Consider the following 25,241-nt stretch of genomic DNA (forward strand, 5'->3'; position numbering starts at 1 on the left):
TCCAGCCTCAGACACTTTTTGGCCATGTGATCCAGAGCAAGTCACTGTAGCCTCCCTCAGACTATTTCCTCATCTCTAAGATAGCAATGATAATAGCAGCTGCGTCCCAGAGTTACTACGACCAAATCAAATAACACGTAAAGCACCTTAAATCACTGCAGAAATACTTATTATTATTATTATTATTATCCTTCTGGCCCCTTTTCAGCTCATCTGCATCCCAGATTATGGGATTATGTCAATAATTATGTCAATCAGGTCAGTAAACCAAGGGTTACGTGTGTGTGTGTGTGTGTGTGTGTGTGTTGTGTGTGTGTGTGTGTATGTGTGTATGGGAATTGGGAACCAAGGCGACATATTTGAGACCAAAACCTGACTTCAAGATGCCTCCCTATGGAAGCCATCTTCTGGAATATAACAACACCAATAACATTAATGCTTATCTTTGTGATAAAACTTCAGTCTTTCTGAAACTATATCCTTGTTCTTTCCTCTCCTGGGGCCCCATCCTCCAAACTAGACTATGGAGGCCATGCTGGCTCTGTCCCAGGTACCATTGCCCCTGGGAAGGACACTTGAATGCACCATCCTACCGTTCTGCTTGTGACTTCCAAGGTCATCACTCTCTTAGAAGTGCTATCTCTCCGCTAGAAAGTAAGCTCCTTGAAGGCAGGGACTGTCTTGCTTTTGGATCTGTATCCCCAATGCTTGGGCCAGAGTAAGAGCTTAATAAAAGCTTTCCATTCATTCATTCACTTACTCATTCATTCATTCTAATATTCAGCCATTTGCTCTCCACCCTGAGCTTAAGCCATGAGGGCTATGAGCATGATCAGTATCCCAGGAGACTTCTTCTGTCAACTCATTCTAAGTAAATGTTGCCAATGCAGAGAGATGTTGCAAAGGTGAAATCAGTGGGGCTTGGCACCATATTGGATGGGCGGGGCTGAGAGATAGGGAGGAGTCCAGGATGATTCTCAGGTGGTGAGCCTGAAGGGCTGGGAGGATAGTGTTACCCTCTACAGCAACAGGGAAGGTAGGAGGAAAGATAATGAGTCGAGTTTGAGATGTCAGACGGGACATCCAATTGGAGATGCCCAAAGGCTGCAGGCGATGCAGGGCTAGGGGCTCAAGAGAAAGGTTAAGAGACGACATATAGATCTGGGCATCGTAGGCATAGAGATGAGCATTGAACCAGTGAGACCTAATGAGATCATCAAGTGGAGGAGGACGACAGATTCCGGGGGACCTTGGATGGAAAAAAAAATTACATATTTATTTTCACTGACATCAGACTGAAATTGAGCATTTCTCTCGGTTATGATCCTGGCCAGGGGCCTGGAAGCCTCACCAGCCTGACTGCCAAAGGGGTCCCAGACCCAGAAGAGGCTCAGAAGCCCCGGCATGGAGGGAGAAGAGAAGAGGGCCCAGGACAGAGCCTTGGGGCACCCACGGTTTTGCAAATGGGAGATTTACATAAGATCCTGGTGATGATCTTTCTGTGACGATAATGCTTCACCCTGCCAATCCCAATGCCCAGAAATAGCCCCACAGGAGAGATCCAGGCATTAGGATTCCCCAGGGGGAAGCACATAGTAGGTGCTAGATAAATGCTAGCTCTCATTATTATATATTCCTAAAAAGCTAGACATGATAATCCTAAGGGTTCACATACTTTGCAGTTTTTAATGTGCTTTACGTACATTATCTCACGTCATCCTCAACAACAGCACTTTGTAAAAAAGGAAACTGAGGCTCAGAAAGGGGAAATTACTGTCTTAAGGTCGCTCAGTTAGGATTAGAGCCAGGACTTGAAGACTATGTCCCCCAACCCCTAGTCTGAGGTAAATATAAAGAAGATAACTCATACTCACCCACCACCTACTCCCAGAGGGGTCTATCAACTGTCTGCTGCTCCTCTGGGCCAGTCTGTCTGTCTCCGTCTCTGTTTCTGTCTGTCTGTGTCTGTTAGTCTCGGCTTATCTGTCTTTGTCCGTCTGTCTCTCTGTCTCTATATCTGTCTGTCTGTCTCTGTCTCTGTCAGTCTATGTCTGTTTATCTGTTTGTTTTTGTCCGTCTGTCTGCCTCTGTCTCGGTATGTCTCTGCTTATCTGTCTGTCTCTGTCTCTGTTTATCTGTCTTCTGTGTCTGTCTGTCTGTCTGTCCATCCCTGTCTCTGTCTGTCTGTCTGTCTCTGTTTTTCTCTGTCTCTATCAATGTCTTTGTCTGTTTGTCTCTGCCTCTCTCTGCCTCTGTTTCTCTGTCTGTCTCTGTCTTTCTCTGTATCTATCATTGTCTGTCTCTGTCTTTGTCTTTCCATCTCTCTGTCTGTCTCTGTTTATCTGTCTCTGTCTATTTATCTGCCTCTCTGGCTGCCAACCCAGCCCAATCAATGTCCCTTCTCCCCAGGCCCTCTGTTTTCCACCCTCCTCCATTTCTGTGCCACGGCGGGGGCGGGCATTGATTGAGAGCCAAGGAGATGTTCTCCACAAGGTCAAGTGCAGGCTCCTTCCAAACAGCTGCAGAGCCCCACTGAGGCATGCAGCCAGCCACCTGCCCTCTACCCAGTTCAGAGGTTTGGGCCTCAGAGGGAGGTGGGCAAAGCACATGATCGACTCTACTCCCCCATCAGGCTCTGCCCCAGGCAAGTAAGTGTCTGCCCTATCTCTCCCCTGCTGCACCCCTCACCCCCAAGCATCTTCCTCTCTGACCCTGGCGGGCTTCTCTTACTTGAGAAAGATCTGGTCAAAAGTTCAGACTTTCTCCTGGCATTCAGGGTCCTTGACTATCTTAGACCCCCCCTTACCCTTCTGGCATTATCTCTCTCCCATCTTCTCTACACCTCTACATGTACCAAGAGGCCAGCACGGCATCATGTGCAGAGCTGGCACCAGAGGAAGAGAGGCCTGGGGTCAAATCTGGCTTCAGACACTTCCCAGCTGTGTGACCCAGGCAAATCACTTAGCCTCTGTCTGCCTCAGTTTCCCCATCTGTAAAATGAAGGTATTAATCACTGACCTCTAAGGCCCCTTCCATGGTATAATAGAGCACTGGTCTTGGAGTCAGCAACACCTGAGTTCAAATGTGGCTAAGACATTTACTATGTGTGAGATTCTGGACAAGTCACTTGGCTGCAATCTGCCTCAGTTTCCTCATCTGTCAAATAGGGATAAGAATGGCACCTACCTCCCAGAGTTATGATGAGGATCAAATGATATATTTACAAATGCTTTGCAAACCTTAAAGCACCATATACATGCTAGGGAGTATTATTATTATTATTATTATTATTATTATTATTATTATTATTAATTATTATTGATTTGAGCAAGTATTCCATACCTCTCCCCTAATAGTTCACATGTCTCCTCCCATCCCTCAGTCTAACCTGCCAGGCAGGGGTGAGGGAATACCCTGGGGGAGCTGGGCTGGGCACTGATGCCAGACCCAGCTGGGTGGGGAGGTGATCAGTGCCAACCACAGAAAGACTGAGTGCTCCGACCCCTAGGAGCACAGCCCGGTTCCTCTCCCAGGGAAGGTCTGGGTCAGGGGACTAGGCCCCAGGGCCTTGGCTGCCCTCCCGCCTCTGCCTCTGCCTTGGGCTGCCTCCATCCCCCACCCCCAGCGCTGCCTGGAGCTGGTATTTATCCCGCTTCCTGGCCCTGAGCAGCTGCAGTACAGCTGGGCCCTCCCCCTCCAGAGGCGGCCTGAGAACTGTGGGTGAAGGACGACCCTTGCCGGGAATCGGGCTTCCCAAGCTCTGTGCTGGTCAACCTGAACCCACCCGGGAAGGGCCCACCTGAGGCCCCACCTCAGCCTCTTTGGAAGAACAGAAGCCCTGGATTCTAGACCTTTTCTGCCATCAGTGACCTTGGGCAAGTCATTAGCATAATAACAAGAGAGCCGGCGCCCAGCTCTGTACTTGTAAGCTAGATAAACTTGCCAAGTGACTTCATCTCTCAGGCCTCAGTTTCCTCATCTGAAAAATTAGGGGGTTGGACTAGGACACCCCTTCACTCCAAATTTTGTAAGATTACACCAACACCCCAACCACTCCTGCCTTGTCCCGAGGTCAGGAGCCAAAGATCCCTGAAAGAACAGAGCTCTCCGATGACCAGGAGGATGGGCTAGAAAAAGGCACCTGGGCTCAGATGATGCAGAAAGTTTCTCTCGTCCATCGGCTTCTGTCCCCTCCTCCCAAGAGAAGGTGGCCCTATTGGCCTGGTCCAAGGTTCTCCTAACCCCCAGCCACGGACCTAGCTGGAATAGACTCAAGAGGCCATTGTGTCCAACTCCTCCATTTTACAGAGAGGGAAACTGAGGCCCCAGGGAGAGGAAGTCACACAAGTAGAAAGTGCCAGGGCTAGGATTTGAACCCAGGCCCTGTGATGGCAGAGCTAGCCCCCTTTCCGCCATATTGAGACATTGTCCTCCTCTGAGGCCTTCTCCCAGACCAGGCCCAGGTGTCAGCCTCGAGTCAAGGACCTGACATCCCTAACCTGATGTCAAAGAAACCCACCCAACAGCTGCTGTTTAGTCTTCGTCTTCCCATCCCCTGCGCCTGGCACACAGTAGGTGTTTAATACATGCTTGCTGAAAGAATCGACATGAGCGAGTAAAGGAATAGGTAACTGGGTGACCTGGGTAGGGTAAGACGTTGAAAATCAGCCCTGGATTTATACTCTGCAGACCTGGGGTCAAATACTAGCTCTGCACTTACTTCCTGGGTGACCTTGGCTAAGTCCCTGACCCTCTCTAGGTCTCAGTTGCCTTCTCTGTGAAATAGGTATGTTTATTGCTGCTCAGTCTGCTAACCCTGTCTGGGCCTCAGTTTCCTCATGTGTAAAATGGACTAAATGACCTCTAAGGTACTTTTCACCTCTTGCCATTTAATCAAGAACTAGAACAGACCCTGGAGATCACCTTACTCCTACCCCCTCATATTATAGATGAAGACCCTAAGGGCTCAGGGAGGTCACATAGCTAGGCAGTGTCTGAGGCCGGACTTGAACCCAGATCTTCCTGGCTCTGAGTCCACCATCCCACAAGGCCTCTCCAAGGGAAGGCTGGATGACCTCTAAGATTTTCCCATCGGCCTCAGGCTGTAAGATGTGAATGTTTAGGTGGATGTGATCTGGGCTTCCTTGATGTGCCCTGGGAGCAGCCCCCTGCATCCTGCCAGCCCAGTCCCATCTCCCAGACATACCCTCTCTGAGTTAGAGGCAGGTGACAGAATGGGGTTGCAGAAAGGGGAAAAAAATCAAGTCTTCCTACTGTCCCCAGCCATGGAAAAGGAGGCATGAGCCTCCCACCTCCTATACCCCCACCCCACCCAGCACCCCTGGAGTGTGTGTGTGTGTGTGTGTGTGTGTGTGTGTATGTGTGTGTGCATGTGTGTGTGTGTGTGTGTGACTCAAAAGCTATTCATAGCTAGGCCGAACCAGCTGCAGCGTCACCGCCAGAAGGGGGCTCATCCTATGTTATTATTTTAATTACCATCTGAATTAAAAGTTTGAGCGGTGATCAGCCCACGTAACGAGGGGAAGAGGAGCAGAGAGAAAAAATAAAGATTAGAAAAGCAGGGCTGTGCTCAGCCGCCTCCCAGGAGGATGACAGAGGCAGAAAGGTTACTGAGCCCCCACCCCCAGGCCCACAACCCCACCCACCCCCCAGCCCTGGAAGCTGACAATGATGCATTCTGGGGAGGGGTGGAAGGGACCCAGCTCCTTGGGATAGATGGAAGGGACCTCAGGGGCCATCTAGCCCTTATTTCACAGATGGGGAAACCGAGGCACTGGGAGGGGAAGTGTCTAGGGGTCACAGAGACAAGTATCAGAGATAGGATTGGAACTCACTTATCCCATGTCTAGCATTGTAGCTGCCATGCCAGAGTTCTAGCATGGCAGACCTTAGAGAGGCCCATAGTATGGAGGAGGAAACTGAGTCTCAGAGAGAAGTGACTTGCTAACAGAACCAGGATAATAATGAGTCCTGTTTCACCACATCTAGTGTCCAGCCCCCCACCACCACTCCCCACCCCAGGGAGTGACTGCTTACAAAGAGGCTTGCCCCTCAGAGTCAGGATTGGAGGAAGGAACAGGGCACAGCTCAGCCTGGGGAGATGGTGGGGTTGGAGATCTGGGTCCTAGCCCAGTTCTGCTGCTAACTCACTGTGTGACCCTGGACAAGTCATTTCCCTTTTCCAGGCACTGGTTTCCCCAGATGTTAGATGAGGGCCCTTCCAGCTCTGACATTGCACGCTTCCCTGCGAGACTTCAGCTGATGAGGGTGGGAGGCGCAGTGGGTGGCTTGGTGGCAAGGGGGGAGGAGAGTAGGAAGGTGAGCGGGAAGCATGACTCAGTCTTTCTCAGGATCCAGTTCGGATCCTTTTCCTCCCTTTCCTGTCCTAAGAGCACAACACCCCAAATCCCAAATAACCTTGAATCTCGCTCCCCTGTCCCTCTGAATCCTCACTGCAGGTCCCAAAATCCCAGCTCATCCCCCTCATCTCTTCCAGTTCCTCCCCACCCCCCATCTCTCCCAGCTCCTCCCCACCCCCTTCCATTTGCCGGGAACTCTGATTTGTACAGTTTCTGCACGTTGTCTCTCCCCGAGTAGAATGCGCATTCTGAGAGGCCGGGGACTGCCTTTACCTCCCTTTGTATCCCCAGTGCCGGGCACACAGTAAGGGTTTAGTAGAAGCTTACTGACTGACTCCAGTTCCAGTGTTTGGATGCCTACCCACCTCTGCTACAACCCAGAACCTTGGCAAGGCAGTGGGCTCAGCCCTGGGGGCGTAGAGACAAATGGGAAACAGCCACCATTTCTATAAGACTTCATGTTTCCCAAGGGTTTTCTTCGAAGATGCAAGAGAAAGACTGTAAGTATTAGCCTCCCCCCATTTTACAGATGAGAAAACTGAGGTTCCACGTCACATGAGGATACATTGAAGGAAGTGTGGGTGTTTGGTCTAAAGAAGACTCAAGGGGGTCATGATAACTGTCTTCACATGGAGGAGACACTGGACCTTGTTTGGCTCCAGAAGGCAAAAGCAGGAACGATGGCGACAAGTTGCAAAGTGACCAATTTAGATTTGTGGTCAGGAAAAACTTCCTCACCATTAGGAACCTGATCCAGTATGGAGTGGGCTATCCCAGGAGGTGGAGTGGGCTATCCCAGGAGGTGGAGTGGGCTATCCCAGGAGATAGTGGGTGGGCTATCCCAGGAGGTGGAGTGGGCTATCCCAGGAGACAGTGGGTGGGCTATCCCAGGAGGTGGCGGGTGAGCTATCTCAAGAGGTGGTGGGTGGGCTATCCCAGGAGGTGGTGGGTGGGCTATCCCAGGAGGTGGAGTGGGCTATCCCAGGAGGTGGAGTGGGCTATCCCAGGAGATAGTGGGTGGGCTATCCCAGGAGGTGGAGTGGGCTATCCCAGGAGACAGTGGGTGGGCTATCCCAGGAGGTGGCGGGTGAGCTATCTCAGGAGGTGGTGGGTGGGCTATCCCAGGAGGTGGTGGGTGGGCTATCCCAGGAGGTGGAGTGGGCTATCCCAGGAGGTGGAGTGGGCTATCCCAGGAGATAGTGGGTGGGCTATCCCAGGAGGTGGAGTGGGCTATCCCAGGAGACAGTGGGTGGGCTATCCCAGGAGGTGGTGGGTGGGCTATCCCAGGAGGTGGAGTGGGCTATCCCAGGAGATAGTGAGTGGGCTATCCCAGGAGGTGGTGGGTGAACTATCCCAGGAGGTGGTGAGTGGGCTATCCCAGGAGGTGGTAGATGGGCTATCCCAGGACATAGTAGGTGGGCTATCCCAAGATGTGGTAGATTCCCTGTCCTTGGAGGTCTTCAGGCAGAGGCCAGATGTCCACTTGTCAGGCATGTTACAGTGGTGATTCCTTCTGAAGGTTGGTTGAGCCAGCAGGATGCTGATGTCCCTACCAACTCCCAAAACCCGTGATCCTACAAAGCTCAGAGAAAGACTATGTGACTTGCCCAAGGTCACTTGGCTAGCGTCAGAACTGGGATTCAAACCCTGGTCTCCCTGACTCCAAGTTCAGTGTTCTTTCCTGAGGCCAGGTGGTCTCATTAGCCATAATCCCCTTCCTCAGATCTCACTCCTCTACCCAGAGTCATTCAACCCTGGCGTCCTGGGACTGAGGAAGGGGACCTAGGAGAAGTATAATTGGGAGGAGTCTTCCAATCACACAAAATTGGAGCTGGAGAGCCTTGTCAAGGAGTGAAAATGAAAAAGACATTGGGTTCGAAGGACCTGGGTTTGAATTTCATTTCTTTCTAAAGCCTCTTGCTAGCTGTGAGACTGCTGCTCCTTAGGTCTGAGCCCCAGCTTCCTCATCTGTAAAATTAGATTACCTCTCTGGTCCATCCCTTCCAACTCAAACAACTTTGATCTCCTGCAATCCGCTCCCTTTACAGGTCAGGAAATCGAGGCCCAGTTCCCTATGGCAATGGCAAAACTGGGATGAGAACTCAGGGGGCTGGCGTTCCCAGTGCAATATTCTTTTGCTGGTATTATTGTTGTTGTACTATGTTATGGAAATGCTTGTTTTATTCTATAAATTTAAAATAATATAAATAAATTTTTTTTAAAAGAAGCCACCAATAAATGACACTTTGGTAGATAAAAAAGGGGGGGAGGGAGGGAGAGAAGAGAGACAGATGGAAAGAGACAGGAACTGAAAAAGAAAGAAAGAGGGAAGAGAGACAGAGAGAAAGAGGAGAGGGGCAGAGAGGAAGAGAGAGGAAGAGAGAGGAGAGAAGGGGAGGAGAGGAGAAGAGGAGAGGAGAAGGGACGGGAAGGGAGCAGAGGAGAGGTTATAAGGCTAGAAGATGCAGAAGAAGGGAGAATTGGAGCCCTGAAGTCCCCGGGAGGAGGATGGGGCTGTAAGCCGGGTCACTCAGCAGCTATACCAGCTCTGTCTCCTTTGCCCAAGTCTGTTACCGAGGGCAGGAGGGAAGGGGATGGGCTGTCCAAAGGGCTTAGCCATTGCCTGGCTGTGGAAGGAGGCTGGGCTAGGGGGTTGGGCCCGGATCTCCAGACTTTCCTCTCGTTCCCCCTCTCTTGGGCTGAATGACTGTGGACTGTGGCTCTCAGGGCTGCCTTTCCCAGTGATCCCCACCCCCCAGTCCTTGAGGCAGGTAAGCCACTATGGCAGGCTGAATAACTGGACTAGACTATGTCCTTTCCTCAATTCCCCTTTGCTCCTACAAGCTGAATAAGCAATGAGAATGCTAGTCTGGGAGTCAGAAGCCCTGGGTTCAAGAACCAGCCCTACCCCTTTCAATCTAGGGCAAGTCACTTAAACCCACTGGGCCTTGGTCTTCTGTAAAATGGGCATAAGGACACTGGTCCTCACCGCCTCGTGGAGCTGTGAGATTTAAGGCATGTAGAAATGCAAGTAATGAGGGAAAGAACAAAAATTATCCAACCCCAAACTAAAACCTGTGTAAGTGTTTGAAGCTTAGAAGCTAGAAGGTGGAGTCAGGAAGACCTGAGTTCAAATCCAGCCTCAGACACTTACTAGCTGTGGGACCCCGGACAAGTTACTTAACCGCTGCCTGCCTTAGTTTCTCCTCTGTAAAATGGTACCTCCCTCCCAAGTGAGATGTTTGTAAAGCTCTTAGCACAGTGCCTGGCACATGGTAAGCCTTCCATGTACTCTGTGAATTCTAGTTATCATTATCCAGCTGGGTGGTGAAGAAGAGGTCTTAAGAGCATAGGTTTCCCAGCTCAGAAAAGACCTCAAAGGTCGCTGAATGCAATCCCCTCATCTTCCGGCTTAGGAAAGCCATGCCTCAGAAGGTCAGATGACTTGGCAAAGTAGCACGTCTGGTGTCTGAGGTGCTCCTCACCTCACTTCCCTATTCACACCCCACGTGCAGAGGTGGGGGGCTCCGAGCTCAGAGGATGGCATACACTGCCAGGCTCAACTGATGGAGAAAAGCTGTTTTTTCTCTTTATTTCTTAAATTAAAAAAATTATTTTCATCATTTCCTAGATGATTTTTTAATTTTTTAATATTTGTAACAAGGGATGGCTCTCCTGAGAGGGATATATGGGAGGGAGGGGGAAGAAAGCTGCTTGTGACTGAGAGCAATTAGTATTATTATTATGATTTTTCTTATCATCCTGTGTGCATACAGGTGCACTCCCCAGGAGAGCCCAGGAGGGGGAAGAGAACAGGAACACCCCCTCAGCCCCACCCCCAAAGCCCACCTTTAGTGGGCTCCTGGTACAAAGGGGCTTTGGGACCAGGATTTGACCTTGGGGGCCGGAGCATGTCCCAGAGATGCAGCCCTGGGGACAGGGTTAGTGCATCAGGGAAGTCCCAGGGCTGCTTTATTTCCTTTGGGCTCTTGGGTGGATCCCCTGATCTAAGACTCCCCAGGGTCCAACCTCCCAAAGCAGTATGCCTCCCTAGGGCTTCCCTGACAAGTTGCCATGGATTCAAGTCACCACGCGTTTATTAAGCCACTGTGCTACGTCTTGGGGACTGGGTTTAGTGTTGTTTTTTTGACTGGACCCCTGATTTCCTTACTGAAGGGAGCTCCCTCTAATGCAGCCTAATGCATGGTCTACAATTTATGGTCTTAAGTTGTCAGAGGCACTGAGAGGTTAAGTGATTTACCCAAGGTCACACAGCCACTCTGTGGTAGAGATGGAACCTGAACCCAGGCCTTGCTTGTTTCTGAGTCTAGCTCTCTATCATACAAAGGCAAAATTGAAACAATTCCCTGCCCTCATGAAGCTAACATTCTATTGGGAGGATAGAAATGCACATCCAACTTCTGCTTGAACACCTTCAGTGACAGGGAGCTCACTACCTTGGAAGAGGCACTATGGCCAATTGGATAGAGCAATAGGTCTAGCTGTGTGTTAGCTGCAAAATCACATGATCTTTCTAAGCCTCAGTTTCCTCATCAAGTAAAAGGGGGACATGATATAGTGTCATGTAGTGTCATCCTTGTGAGAATCAAGGAGAATGTGATTCTGCTGACCATAAAATACCATATAAATGTGGGCCAATGTTGTCATCAAATAAGCTACCCACAGATGCTCCACTTCCCTCCACCCAACCACACCCATCAGCCTCGAGCTCCCAGAAGGAGTACGGTAGAGGAAAAAGCATGCTAGTTTGGGCATCAGGGGACCTAGGTTCAAATCTCACCTCTAACACTTCTTACCTGTGTGACCTTGAACAAATCACTTCACCCCCCCATCCTGGTCTCAGTTTCCCCTCTGCAAAATGAGGGGGTTGGGCCAGATGGTGTCTGAGGGCTCTAAAGGCTCCAGATTGATCAGCCAATGACTCCTCAGATCCAAAATACCCACAAGAGTCTAATGCTAGCCAGGTCCGAGGAAGGACCTCATTGAAGCCTCAGCAAGCCCTGCCTGTCTGAAGAGGGGGAGAGGTCTAAGAAGCATCCCAGGCCATGGGAGTCAGGCCGCAGGAAGTGGTGGTGAGAAGAGCAACGGAGGAGACCTGGGTGCTGATCCAGGCTCACCATCTGATCTGGGAGAAGTCCCATTATTTTTCCATCTGTCAAATGGGTCCATCGAAGAAGAACATCTTATAGAGCACTTCCAGTTCAAACATTCAGTGATTCTAGCATCCAGGGATGGGGGGAGGCACTAGAGTCTTGACCATGGCAGTGTCCAAAGGTCAAGAACTGGCCTGAACACCATCATCACCATTCTATGTCCTAGCAGGATGAGGATTAAGAGGCAATCCTAGTAGCTTAGGGCGGGTCTATTTTCTACCTTTTACATTTCTGTGTATCCCCAGCGTTTAGCACAGCTTTTAGCATATGTGGTCAGTTGTGTTTTAGTTATGTCTGACACTTTGTGACCTCTTTTGGAATTTTTCTTGGCAGAGATACTGAAGAGGTTTGCCATTTCCTTCTCCAGCTCATTTTATAGATGAAGCAACTGAGGCAAACAGGGTGAAGTGACTTGCCTAAGGTCACACAGCTAGGAAGTGTATGAGGCTGATTTGAACTCAGGAAGATGAGTCTTCCTGATTCCAGGCCTGGCGCTCTGTGGACTATGGCATCACCTAGCTACCCTTTCTTAGCACACAGTAGGCACTTAATAAATGCTTGTTGATGGGAGTTGTGTGTGAGGGGGGTGCTTGGGGAAGCCACTGAAATGTGAGCAGCCTGGGGTACACGTATGAGTATTCAGGCCATCACCCTCGGACCCTAGAAGGGATCTCACAGGCCACCACAGCAATGCCTTCATTTGGCACACGAGGAAACTGAGGCTCAGGGATGCAAAGAGACTTACCCAAGGTCACACAAGTAGTAAGCATATGAGGCAGGATTTGAACCCAGATCCTCAGACTCTAGAGCCAAGGTGCTTTCCACCATGCCTCCCTAAAAAGCTACAAAAATAGGAGTTGTTACCATGATTTTGATTTTGCCTACCTTAACCTTGTGTCCTACTCTCCCAGTACCTCCTAACCCGTTTTACACCTTTAGGATCTGACATGGACCCATTGAGGGCCACTGTGGTATAATGGGGAAAACACCAGACTTGAGTCAGGCAAGACCACGGTTTGAATCCTACCCCTGACATATTCATAAGGGGCTTTGCTTCTCTGAGCCTCAGTTTCCCCATCTGTAAAATGAGGGTCATAGCAGTGCCTGCCCCACATCATACAGATCAGGTGGTAGAAGGCCCTGATTCCCTCTATCTTCATTGGCAAACTGCACAGGTTGGTCCCTTCTTTCTCGTTGTTTTATTTTGTTTGTACTTAATTGTATACAAGAAGTGTCAAACACATGGGCTGCCATGGCCCACAACTGTCCTGAGTGGGCTGAATCAAATCAAAACGGAACTGGGAAACATCTATCAAAATGAGTATAAATACAGCAGAACACAGATAGTGTTCATATGTGGTTTTCTAAGTTGATATACTGCCTGCAGGGATCCTGCTGTAGCACTTTGGTGGCCTCCTTTTTGCTTGAGCTTGATACCACCAGTGTACAAGCCACTCCTCCCGTCCAGGAGAAAGTAGGCTCCCTGTGGGCAAAGACTTTTCATTTTATTATCTTTGTTTCCCTGGTACCTGACACATATGATGGTGGTGGTGATAGTGGTGGCGGTAATGGTAGAGGTGGGGATGATGGTGGAGGTGGGGGTGATGGTGGAGGTAGTGATGGTGGAGATGGAGGTGATGGTGGAGGTAGTGATGGTAAGGGTGGGGGTGATGGTGGAGGTAGTGATAGTGGAGGTGATGATGGAGGTAGTGATGGTGGAGGTGGAGTTGATAGTGGAGGTAGTGATGGTAAAGGTGGTGGTGATGGTGGAGATACTGATAGTGGAGGTGCTGGTGGAGGTAGAGGTGATGATGGAGGTGGAGGTGATGATGGAGGTAGTGATGATGGAGGTAGTGATGGTGGAGGTAGAAATAATGATGGTGGAGGTGGAGGTGATGGTGGAGGTAGTGATGGTGGAGGTAATGATGGAGGTAGTGATGATGGAGGTGGAGGTGATGGAGGTAGTGATGGTGGAGGTGGAGGTGATGATGGAGGTAGTGATGGTGGAGTGGTCATTGGAGTAGTGATGGTAGAGGTGGAGGTGATAATGGAGGTAGTGATGGTAAAGGTAGGGGTGATGGTGAAGGTAGAAGTAATGATGGAGGTAGTGATGGTGGAGGTGATGATGGAGGTAGTGATGGTGGAGGTGGAGGTGATGATGGAGATAGTGACAGTAAAGGTGATGATGGAGGTAGTGATGGTGGAGGTGGAGGTGATGATGGAGGTAGTGATGGTAAAGGTGGGGGTGATGCTGGAAGTAGTGATGGTGGAGGTGGAGGTGATGATGGAGGTAGTTATGGTAAAGGTGAGGGTGATGGTAGAGATAGTGATAGTAAAAGTGATGATGGAGGTAGTGATGGTGGAGGTGGAGGTGATAATGGAGGTAGTGATGGTAAAGGTAGGGGTGATGGTGAAGGTAGTGATGGTGGAGGTGGAGGTGATAATGGAGGTAGTGATGTTAAAGGTGGTGGTGATGGTGGAGATAGTGATAGTGGAGGTGCTGACGGAGGTAGTGATGGTGGAGGTGGAGGTGATGATGGAGGTAGTGATGGTGGAGGTGATGATGGAGGTAGTTATGGTAAAGGTGAGGGTGATGGTGGAGGCAGTGATAGTAAAAGTGATGATGGAGGTAGTGATGGTGGAGGTGGAGGTGATGATGGAGGTAGTGATGGTGGAGGTGTTGATGGAGGTAGTGATGGTGAAGGTGATGATGGAGGTAGTGATAGTAAAGGTGGGGGTGATGATGGAGGTAGTGATGGTGGAGGTGGAGGTGATGGTGGAGGTAGTGATGGTGGAGGTGGAGGTGATGATGGAAGTAGTGATGGTGGAGGTGATGCTGGAGGTAGTGATGGTGGAGGTGGAGGTGATGATGGAGGTAGTGATGGTGGAGGTGATGCTGGAGGTAGTGATGGTGGAGGTGGTGATGGTGGAGGTGGTGATGGTAGTTGTGGTGGTGGTGGCAGCAGGGGCAGTGGTGGTGGTGATAGTATGCTGGGAGTCAATGGACCAGCTCTAGAACTTAATAACTTCCAGGGATACCATGGGGTTAGGCAAGACCTCCCCTGGACTGGGGCCTCTGGGCTGGGCAGCTCCCCCAAGCTTCAAAGCTGGGCTGTAATGAGGAGAAATCATTTATCCAAGGAAGAATTTGTTTCCTGGGCATTCTAATATCAAAAGCAGGGCCATAAGATGAAAGAGACTTAGAGAGCATTTCCAATCCTCTCATTTTACAGATAAAAAAGTGAAGGCCCAGAGAGAGGGAGTGATTTGGACACAGAGAATAAAGAGCAGGACCAGGATTGGAACCAGATCCTCTTTCTCCAGATCTAAGCTCCGGTACCCCTGGGGTGGGATTGAGGGAAGCGAATCTTCGTCCTTCCCTGCTGAGCCCCACAGACTCACCTGGCAATCAGGGGGTGATGGGATAAGCCCCAGACCTAAGAATAGAACCCGGGAGAGCTGTGCCTCCCCAGCCTCTAGGCTCTGCCCCTGGCCACCCACCCAACCTTCCCAGCCCAGGGAAAGAAGGAGGATGAGAGCACGAGCAAACTCTGGAGAAAGAATATTAATAGCTCCATTTCCACCGTACTTCAAAGTTTCCAAGTGGCTTTCCTCCCAATCACCCTGGGAGGCAGGCAGGTGGCAGAAATACTAGCAAATGAGGAAACTGAAGCCCAGAAGAGCCGAGCGACTTGCCTATGGTCACACAGTGAGACTCCCCAGGACTAAAGGCCCCATCTCCTGGTTCAGGAGGCATTGTTCAAGAGACAAGTCAAAGACACCAGTTCCTTCTCTCCCTTCTTTCTCTTCCCCTTTTCTCCACCCCCCACTCCCCCTTGCAATGGTGATGTAATGTGCTTGGTCCTGGTGCCAATCTCAGAGAAGAGACGACAGATTGCGTGAGCCAAATTTGGCATCCAAGGGGGAGAGGCATGAAAAATGGAGATGTGGAGGAGAAGAGAGGAGTGATAGAACCTGGGAAAGGAGGGAAGTCAGGAGACTGGGAGCCCACCCGAGGGAGAAGGCAGCCACATCCTGCTCTGCACGGGCCCCACCACCCATCTTCTCTCCATCTATCTTCTTCCCCACTCTGCTCCCATCATCGTCCTCCCTCCTGCCTCCTCCTCTCCCATCCCAGCCAAGTTCCTTCACTATCTTTTCTTTCTCCATCATCTCTCTCCCAAATCCTGCCTGGTACTCAAGCCAACCCTGAACCTTCCCTCCCTTCATTCTCTCTTCCTATCTCCTTCCCCTCAGCTGCCACTCCAAACTGCATGCCTGCCCGCCTCCCCTACATCTCTAACCCCACCCCCACCTCAGCCCCTTCCTTCCCAACCACTGACAGTGAACGGCTGTTGCCTCCTATAGTTACCATGCTGCACGATGTCATGTAGGTAACATGTCCCTATGACTCAGTCGTCCCAGTGGAGGGGCCGGTTCCCCCTCAACACCCAACCAGGGGCATCTTAGTGCTCTGCTCCCGCCCCTCTGCACCCCCACCCCGACTCACCCCCACCTCTACAGATCCAAATTAAGAACACATTCCTTTAAACCCAGCTCTCCTTCTCTCTAGTACCCTGTTCTAAGAGATTGCTTTGGGGAATCTCAAGACAACTGCTTCCTTCATCCCAAAGGATCTCAACAGGGATACAGCCATTCATCCAACATACATTTCAAGGCCATAGGAAAGCTGTATCCAGTACTGTGCCTGGTATACAGTTGGTGCTTAATAAATGCTCATCAATTAACTTTCTGCAAGGCACCACAAAAGGGTCTCTGAATCTCCCACTCTCTTTTTTCATTCCCAGAGGATCATCTTAATTCACTTAATACCTGTGACCCTGAGAAAATCATTTAACCTCCCTGGCCCTCAGTTTCCTCATCTGTAAAGTGAAGGGGTTGAATGAGATGGTCTCTGACACCCCTTCATGCTCTGAAGCTAGGATCCCTTGATTCTCAGTTAAAGAGTTCCACCTCAGTGTCTTCTCCAGCCCAAAGATCTCCCCTAGAACTAGCCCTCTTCTTCCTGCTGGCCTCCCAGGGTGTCTCTGACCCCAGACAAGGCAATGGGATCTCTTTAGGGCTGACCACTTTGGCACCACCATTCCAGATAGCCGGGGTGGTGGGATACAGCCAATGAGGAGAGGATCATGGACCTTCTCCACCCAGACCCCAAAAACAAATTCCAAAAGATTTTACCCTAGAATACTGAGACCTAATGGAAGAGCCCTCAGAGACCATCCAATCCAATGCCTTGATTTTACAGGAAGGGAAACTGAGATCCACAGCAGTGAGATGACTTCCCCAAGGTCACACAGCTAGAAAGGAGAAAATAGGGGATTCAGACCCAGGTCACCCTCTGGTGTTGACATACACTCAGTAATAGACAAACCTCCCTAGCTTAATTAAAAAGACAGAGCCACCAAAGGCTTTGCCCAGACCAGGAGATCCTCTTCCACTGGCTGGTCCAGAGGATCTTGACACGGCCGGGGAGCAGTGAGAAAGAGACTCGGGAGCTAGGACATCGAATGTTGGAGCCAGAAAAAAGCTCATTATTCAAAGAAGGACACGGAGGCCCAGAAAGGTTAAGCCACTGGCTCAAGGTCACAAAGCTAGTCAGAGGCAAAGCAGGGACTCAAGCCTAGATCTTCAGAATCTGGATCAATCATTCTCTCTACTGCCCCAGGCTGTCTCTCCTATTACACAGTTGTGTGTGTGTGTGTGCGCGTGCGTGTGTGTGTGTGTGTGTGTGTGCATGTGTCTGTGTGTCTGTGTGCGTGTGTGCGTGTGCGTGTGTGTGTGTGTGTGTGTGTGTGTGTGTGTGTGTGTGTGTGTGTGTAAGAGTAGGTTGAATAGCTATCCTATACAAACGTCTCTGTAATCACCCTCAGGACTGCATTTTTTGAAGAACAGATGCCCAAAAGTCTTTTCCCTCTGGCCGTCATCAAGGCTGGCCTCAGTGGGGTTACTGCAACAGGTCTGACATTAACTGTCTGTGTGACCTTGGACCAATCACTTCACTTAGATGACCTTAAAGGTCCCTTCCAGCTCTACATCTTTGTGGTCAAGGTACTTCACTTTCCTAGACCTCAGTTTCCCTATCTGGCTCCTGAGGTCCCTGTCAACTCTCAAGCTATGACCCTATAACCCAGGGAGCTCCTACACCCAACAGCCCCCTCAAGATCTGACCTCAGCACAGAGTAGGGGACAAAGGAAGGTTCAGGGTGGGGGGCTCCCTAGAAAGGACTAGTCAGTAAGGCCAAAGGGAGGACTCTCTGGGGCTAGAGAATTGGGGTGTGTGAAGAAGATTTAAGGCTGAGCACGTAGGAAGCTCAAGACACTAGTGCAACCCTCTTTTTTTACAGACGGGGAAACTGAGGGCCAGAGAAGTGATGAGACCTGCTGAAGGTCACCCAGCTGCCCAGTGTCAGATCCGGGATGTGAACTCCGGGGCCTAGGACTCTGAATCCAGGACTACCCCCACCCCGTGCTGCCTCAACTAGACTATCAACCTTCACGGCTCGGACCCTGACCTCCCGACCTCCTCCCAACAAGGCCGGGAGTTACTTTCTGCGATCGCAGGGTTGGTTCAGGCAAACTTAGGAGGTTTGGGAGGCCCACTACGTGGGCAGGGGAGAGGGGTGTAGTAGAAAGCATAGTCAAGGAACTCGGGTTCAAACCCTAGCTCTGACACTTCCTAGCTGAGAAACCTTAGGTCAGTCACTTCAGCCTCCTCGATTTTCCCCACCTTGAAAGTGGGAACAACTACCAATGTTGGGGTCTTCGGGGAAGGGAAAGTGTTTTGTAAAGCTCGAAATACTACAGAAATAAGATGGATAAGACTGAGGGAAACCATAGGGAAAAGATACGGCTCCCTTCCGGAGATACGCACCTTATATGACCTGGGCTGAGGCTTCTCCTAATTCTGGCTGAGAATTGAACTCTGAGGCCACTGGGTTAGGAGGACTGCAATGGGGGTCGGGGGGGGTAAGGAAGAGGAGCCGTGTTCCGGGGAAGTGGAGGTCAGGCACAGGGAAAGCAACAGGAGAGGGGGTAAGGGCACTGTCAGCGATGCACCCTCCACCTCATTCTGAGCCTCAGCGCAACCTCCGACGCCCCCAGACGGAGAAAAGCAGAGAGCAGAGGAGGTAGTCACGGGACAGCTCTGGAGTGGGGAATGCACCACGCTCTCGGCTGGGGAAGGAAGGGAGGGAGCTAGCTGGTGGGAAACAGAGAGGGGGAAAGGTGGGGGGCTAGGATAGAGTCCCCTCTCTGGTCTGTCCATGGGAACAGCTGGCACCCCGAACTGAGAGAGAGAGGACGCGGAGGAAGGCACCCTTACCTAGGGGGGGTCGGAGTTTCCCAGCGTAACCTCTGGAGAAAACAGCTCCAGACTGAAGGCCGGCGGTGGGTGCTACATCCCACGGAGAAATCCGTCCCTCCGTCTGTGGCTGGATCCGTGCTGGCGGAGAGAGGCGATGGGTGCAGGCCGGGGAGGAGGGTGGCTTCGATCTCCCCCCTCCCCCAAACTTGTCCTGGCCAGTGGGGCTCGAGGTCCCCTTCAAGTCGGCTCCCCTCCGCTCAGTTCGCCCTCGCTCTCCCCTCTCTGTGCCCCTCGCAGGCCAGGGCCCCCTAACTTTGGCGCCTGCTCCGGGCCTCAGCTCGTCGCTCCCCTGGCCTCCTGGTCCTCAGCATCTTCTGCTGCCCCGAGGGGCAGATCCCCGACGGCCCTCCAGCTGCACAGCCCAGGTCCCCGGCCCGCACGCCTCCTCGCCCGGCAGCCCGCGGCTTCTCGCTCCCCTCGCCTGCCTGCTCCCGCTCACACTTGCCTCTCTCCTCCAAGCTTTTTTTTTTTTTCCGCCCCCCCCCCCCGGTTGTTCTCTCTGTCACTCTGCGTGGATCCCTCCCTCCTTCCCTGTCTCTCTCTCTCTTCCCTCAGTTCCTCTACCTTTCCTCCTCTCTCTCTCTGTTCACTCCATCTCTCCCCCACTCTGTAGCTCCCTCTCTCTTCTCCTCCCCTCCCTGTCTCTTTGACAGCCTTCTATGTGGTCCTTCCCCCTCCCTCTCCTTAGCTATCTCTCTGTCTCTGTCTCCCTCCTCTTCTCTCCTTCTCTGTCTCGCTCCTTTTTTCTCCCGTCTCTTTTAGCTGTCTCGCTCGATCTTCTTGGTCCGCTTCCTCATCCGTGTCACTGAACCCTCCTCTCTCTTTCTCTCTCTCTCTCTCTCTCTCTCTCTCTCTCTCTCTCTCTCTCTCTCTCTCTCTCTCTCTCTCTCTCTCTCTCCCCCCTTTTTTCTCCGTTTTTCACTCTCTGCCCTTGTCTCCTGTCTCTTCCACTTCTCTGTCCTTCCCTTCTCTCTCTATCTCTGTCTCTCCCTATCTCTCTCCTCTCTTCTCTTCTCTTCTCCTCCTCTCCTCCCTCCTGCCCTGCCCTCCTCTGCTCTCCTCCTCTCCACGCCCCCGGGGCGGCTCTGCAAGCTCCGCTCCGTCGGCCGCCCCACGAAGTCTTAGACTCCGCGAGCCCCGGGAGAGCTCTCCTAGCCCTGGGCTCCTTGCCCCCCGCAGGGCACGTGACCCCCACGCCGTGCACCCCTTCCCTCCCTGCTGGCCGCTGCAGGCGCTCCAGCCCGACGCTGCTAGCAGGGAACGAGCGGGAGGAGCCAGCTGAGTGGCCCGGGACGACCGGTGCACGTGGAGAGGGGCGATGCGAGGCAGCCGCAGCCAGCGGCCGGCAGCCCAGGAGCTGGGGGGAACTTCGCCTCCCGCTCCCGCTCCGGCTCCGGCTCCCCATAATCCAGTCCAGGCTTTGCTCCTCAGCCCCAGGAGAGCTCCTCCCAGGACCCGCTCCAGTGGGGGTGCAAGAGAAACTCCAGGTCTCCCTTCTGTGGGGGTAGCCTGGGGAGCAGGGCTGGGAGCTTTGCACGTCCCCTCCAGGGTCCTGGGCTGCGGTCGAGGCCACTCTTTTGGAAATGGAACTAAAGTCAAGGGGTCTGGGTTCAAATTCCTGATCCCATTACTGCCTGTGTGGCCCAGGGCAAATCACTTAACGTCTGTGCCTCAGTTTCTCCGTCTATTGATTGAATTAGACCAGACAACCTCTAAGCTCCCTGCCAGAGCTCGATCCCGTGGGGACTTCTACCCTACCCGCTTTCCTTCCAAGGACTCCGAGACCTTACAATCCGATTTTGGAAGGCACTCTAGACTCTAGGGCCTAGAGGCTGTTCAGCTCCCTCGTTTTACAGATCAAGAAACTGAGACCCAGAGAAGTTAGGCTCAGGGTCTCACAGGATTTGAGCCCAGGTCCTCTGACTCCAGAAACAAGGCTTACTCTTCCCACTGCTCCACACGAAGACGGAAAGAGGGGCTAAGAGACTAACCCAAAATCATACAGACCGTAATAATCCCGGATCCTCTGATTCCCAAGGGTGCTGGAGACCCTTCCATTTCCCAGAGGGCACTGAGCCCCGCAGGAGGGAAGTGATTTGCTCAAGGTCAAACAGTCAGGACTAGCAATCCAAGCCTAGTTCTCCTGACTGTCCAGCTCTGCTCTCCCCGCTGTTCCACAACCCCACGGGGCTTCCTCACCTCTGGCAGACACCTGGACCGCCAAGGAGCAGCCAAGCAGATACACGGAAGCACCAAAGTGCACAAAGCACCGGGCAGAGCCCGCTCCGTGTCAGGACCCCGGCTGGAGGTCGTGGCTCTTACCCCCATGTCATTCACTACAGGCAACCCTCCAACCCACCAGCTCTTGTGACCCCCGACCCCCAGGCTTCTAGCCCCCAGCCACCCTGCTCAGATCTTCCCTCCCGACACACACACACACTCATCCTCTCTGACTTCCTCAGCCTGTGATGCATGAGATTAGACCTTTAGAGACAGAAGGGACTTCAGAGGTCATCTGGTCCAACCCATTTTACAGATGGGGAAACTGAGCCCAGGAAAATGAAGTGACTTGCCTGGATCTCCCAAATGATAATTCAGTTCTATTTCAATTCAACAAATGTTCATTTAGCCCTAGCTGTGTAGGACCTCTGGACTCGGGCCTGTGGATAGAAAGATTAAAAAAAAAAAAACAACCACATCCCTCCTCCCCTAAAGGAGGTTTAGAAACCCCTTCTTTCTATAGTTAGGGAAACTGAGGCCCTGGGATATTAAGTGATTTGCTGTAGGTTACACAAGGTAAGAAACATCCGAGGGTATAGGAAAGGTAAAACAAAATGGCCTGAGATACCGGAGGCGAAGGGGAATAGGAGGGCTTCATGGAGGAGATGACTCATGGGACCTGGGCAGGAACAATCATGGCACTTCCCTGAGTCCTAGCACCAGGATAGGCAGGACCACTTTTGTGATCTTCCAGGCCTAATTCCTCTCTTGTCTCAGTGCAGGCTACCCCACCGTCAGTGGAAGAACAGAGTGCTTTCCCCTCAGGACAGGCCACATGCCTCAAACTCAGTACTTGTGTCAGAAGGCTGAATAAGAGAGCAAACGTTCACCTTACAGGGAAATGGAGACACATCTGGAAGGACTTCCCAACAGCCAGATGATGAAATGATGATATAATTGGATTTGGGAGTCAAAGGGCTTGAGTTCAAATCTTGACTCTTATTTTTGTAACTTTCGGCAAGTCACTTCTCTCAGGGTCTAAATTTCCCCATGTGTGGGAGAGAATTGGACTAGACACCCTCTAAGGCCCCTCCCAGCTTTAAATCTGGCATTCTCTGTTATTGAAGAAAGGCAAGATCTTCACCACAACATCCTTGTCTTCTGGGGAAACTGCTTTTTTATTTTATTTTATTTTTTCTGATTGATTATGAAATCAACGATCATTAGTGAATACAAACATTTTCATATAAAAAGAAGAGCATTGTATATTAAACAGCAAGCTTCCATGATGTAGTTTTATAGATTATTAATTTTATAGCACAATACATTTAACAATATAGTAACAAGTGCCCTGTTTGCGTCTGGAGTTTTGTAAAATCAATTTTTATTAATATATTTTCTTTTACATTGCCTAGATTTTCCATATAGCCTTGCCCTGGCCCTCCCAGAGAGCAATCATTTATAACAAAGAATTTTTTTTTTAAGAAAAAAGTGGAAGGAAAGGGAAAAATCAGAAAAATTGATCAACACGTGAAAAAAGTGATCCGCCTCATAATCAGGGTTCCACGCCTCTACGAAGGAACAGGAGGAAGCATGCATTAGTCTGTCTTCTTTGGAGTCAAGCTTGCTCATCATCATTTCCCAATGGTCAGTTTCGATTGCTTTATATATAAAGATTGTTCTTCTTTCTCTTTCAAAGGCTGTAGTCACTGTGTCTGGTGTTTCCCTGGCTTTGCTGACTTCACTCTGCATCAGTTCAGGTACGTCTTCCCAGCCTTCCCTATATTTATCACATTCCTCAATCTCTATAGCACAGTAATAATATTCCACTACAATGATGACCCATAACTTTAGCCTTTCCCCTATCGATGGGCACCTAATTTGCTTAGCTGGGAGATTTTTAGTAAAAATCTTGGGATGTTCTGAGGACTTGAATGAATGAATGAACACTCACTAGGGGCCAAGACCCTGGGGATTGATTTGTCCTAGGCTGGAGATAAGGGGATGGCCCATGTGGTCTTTTAAAGACTTTTCCCTAGAGAGGCAGCTGGGTTTTACTGCAAGAACCCTGGATTAGGAGTCAGAGGGTCTGGGTCTAGGTGCCAGATCTGCTTATTCACTGTGACCTGGGTGACCTTAGGCAATCAGAGGGGACTTGTAGTGGGATGAAGTGCTGGATTCAGAGGCAGGAAGACCTGGGTTCATGTCCTGCTTCAGACATTTATTCAGTGTGTGACCCTGTCGGGCCTCAGTTCTCTAATCTATAAAATGGGAATGGGAATGTCATTATTGTCATCAAATCAGACGGTCCACGTAATAGCACTTTGCAAACCTTAACGCGCTATGTAAACATTGTTAGTGTCTTTCTGCACCTCAGTTTCCCCATCTGTATAATGGAGGAAATGAGATATCTCTAGAGTCCCTTGAGCCACCCTGGGTCCCCCCCATGACCTGTTTGCATGCCCTCATGTGACCCTGAGGTATGTGAGTGATGTCCCCAAGAGGAAAGAGATGTGCTCCCCAGCACATTTGGGGACTTGGTAGAAATCATGGGCAGATTGCAAGCTTTCTGACCCATTAATGATTTGCTTAGTCCATCTGGTCAGCATCAAGGTTAGACTTCTTAACACCTGAAAATACAATAACTCTAGATTTGGGGTGTAAAGGAGCATGGAATTTAGAGCTAGAAAAGTCTTAGAAATTACATCATCCAAATGCCTCATTTTGAAGGCCAGAACAGGGAAGGGACTTACCCAAGGTCTCACAGCTTTGTAATCCTAGAGTCAAGATCTGAACTAAGGCCCTTGAACTCCAGATTCAAGTCTCTCTCTCTCTCTCTCTCTCTCTCTCTCTCTCTCTCTCTCTCTCTCTCTCTCTCTCTCTCTCTCTATTGAACTGGGATTCTTCTCCACAAATCTCTGCCATTATGGTGTGACCTTGAGTAAGTTACTTGCCCTCTCAGTCTGTGTAAAATTGGGATGGTAATCCCTGCTCTGTCTACCTAAGAGGGCTGACGTGAGGAGTAAAAGCAGAAAGGCCCATGAAAGAACTGGGAGCAGGGAGGTAACAATGGATGGAAGAGGGATAGCGGGTGGGGGGAAGCACCCCTAAACCCTGTCCTTGGACAGAAAGAAAAGGGAATGAGGAGTGAGGCAGGATCGAGCAATCCCAGGACTCAGGGCTCACATCTCAGGGTTCCCTCCCTCTGAGGTCAGACTCTGGATTTCCCACAGAAGTACCAGTCACTGTGAGCTGGCACTTTGAGGAACTCACGATGCTGGCATTAACAGGGGGGCCGGGGGGGGGTGCATGGCAGGGGCAGGGGCAGGAGTCAACCACCTTTCACTCCAGCACCACAATTTCTCTCTCAGGTATGCCACCATGATCCCTACTGTGCTGTCTGGACAGATAAAGGGGTTTTTTTTAAAATTAATTTATTTTTAGTTTTTAATAATCACTTTTCTGTGTGACCCTGGGCAAGTCACTTAACCCCATTGCCTAGCCAAAAAAAAACAAAAACAAAACAAAACAAAACAATCACTTTTATAAGATTTTGAGTTCTAAATTTTCCCCCCTCCCTCCCCTCTCCTCTTGCCAAGATGGCATGTAATCTGATATAGGCTATACATGTACAATCATATTAAACATATTTCCACATTAGTCATGTGGTGAAAGAAGAGAGATAAAGGTTTTACAAGGGAAAGGGTTAAGGACAAAGGTGGTTTTTGTTTGAGCTTGACTCTCCAAGAAGACCACGCCCTCAGGAAGGTGATGCCATGACTTGCAAATGAATTGGATTTAAGTGAGGGAGGGCTGTGCAAAGTCACCAGCCTCACTTTCTCCTCCAGAGCCATCTGGGTCCAGCCGCCAGATATAGATCAGGATGCCTGGAGATGGCCCCCAAGGGACAAAGGTAGAATATTTCGGAATAAACAGCCCAAAGGCTAGATATGAGCCTGTATACATGTAAAGAACATTTGCTGAGAATAAAATCATAGAAGATAAAACTAGAAAGTTGGTGTTCAGAGGGACCTTAGAACCTGAAATGTCAGAGCTGGGAGGGGCCTTAGAACAGAGATCATA

The 25,241-nt window shown here is 50.6% G+C and overlaps 1 protein-coding gene across 1 annotated transcript in view; it reads right to left on the reverse strand.

Annotated features, from left to right (window-relative positions):
- Positions 1 to 19,133, reverse strand: part of KCNJ4 (potassium inwardly rectifying channel subfamily J member 4) — a 34,696-nt gene extending 15,563 nt beyond the window's left edge. The window contains 1 exon segment of the mRNA XM_020982605.2: positions 18,897 to 19,133. The gene's annotated coding sequence lies outside the window, so the exon portion shown is untranslated.
- Between the last annotated feature and the right edge of the window lie 6,108 nt (positions 19,134 to 25,241).

This window comes from Phascolarctos cinereus, unplaced genomic scaffold, assembly GCF_003287225.1.
Source record: "Phascolarctos cinereus isolate Bilbo 61053 unplaced genomic scaffold, phaCin_HiC Scaffold_1;HRSCAF=81, whole genome shotgun sequence".
Taxonomy (NCBI): Eukaryota; Metazoa; Chordata; class Mammalia; order Diprotodontia; family Phascolarctidae; genus Phascolarctos; species Phascolarctos cinereus.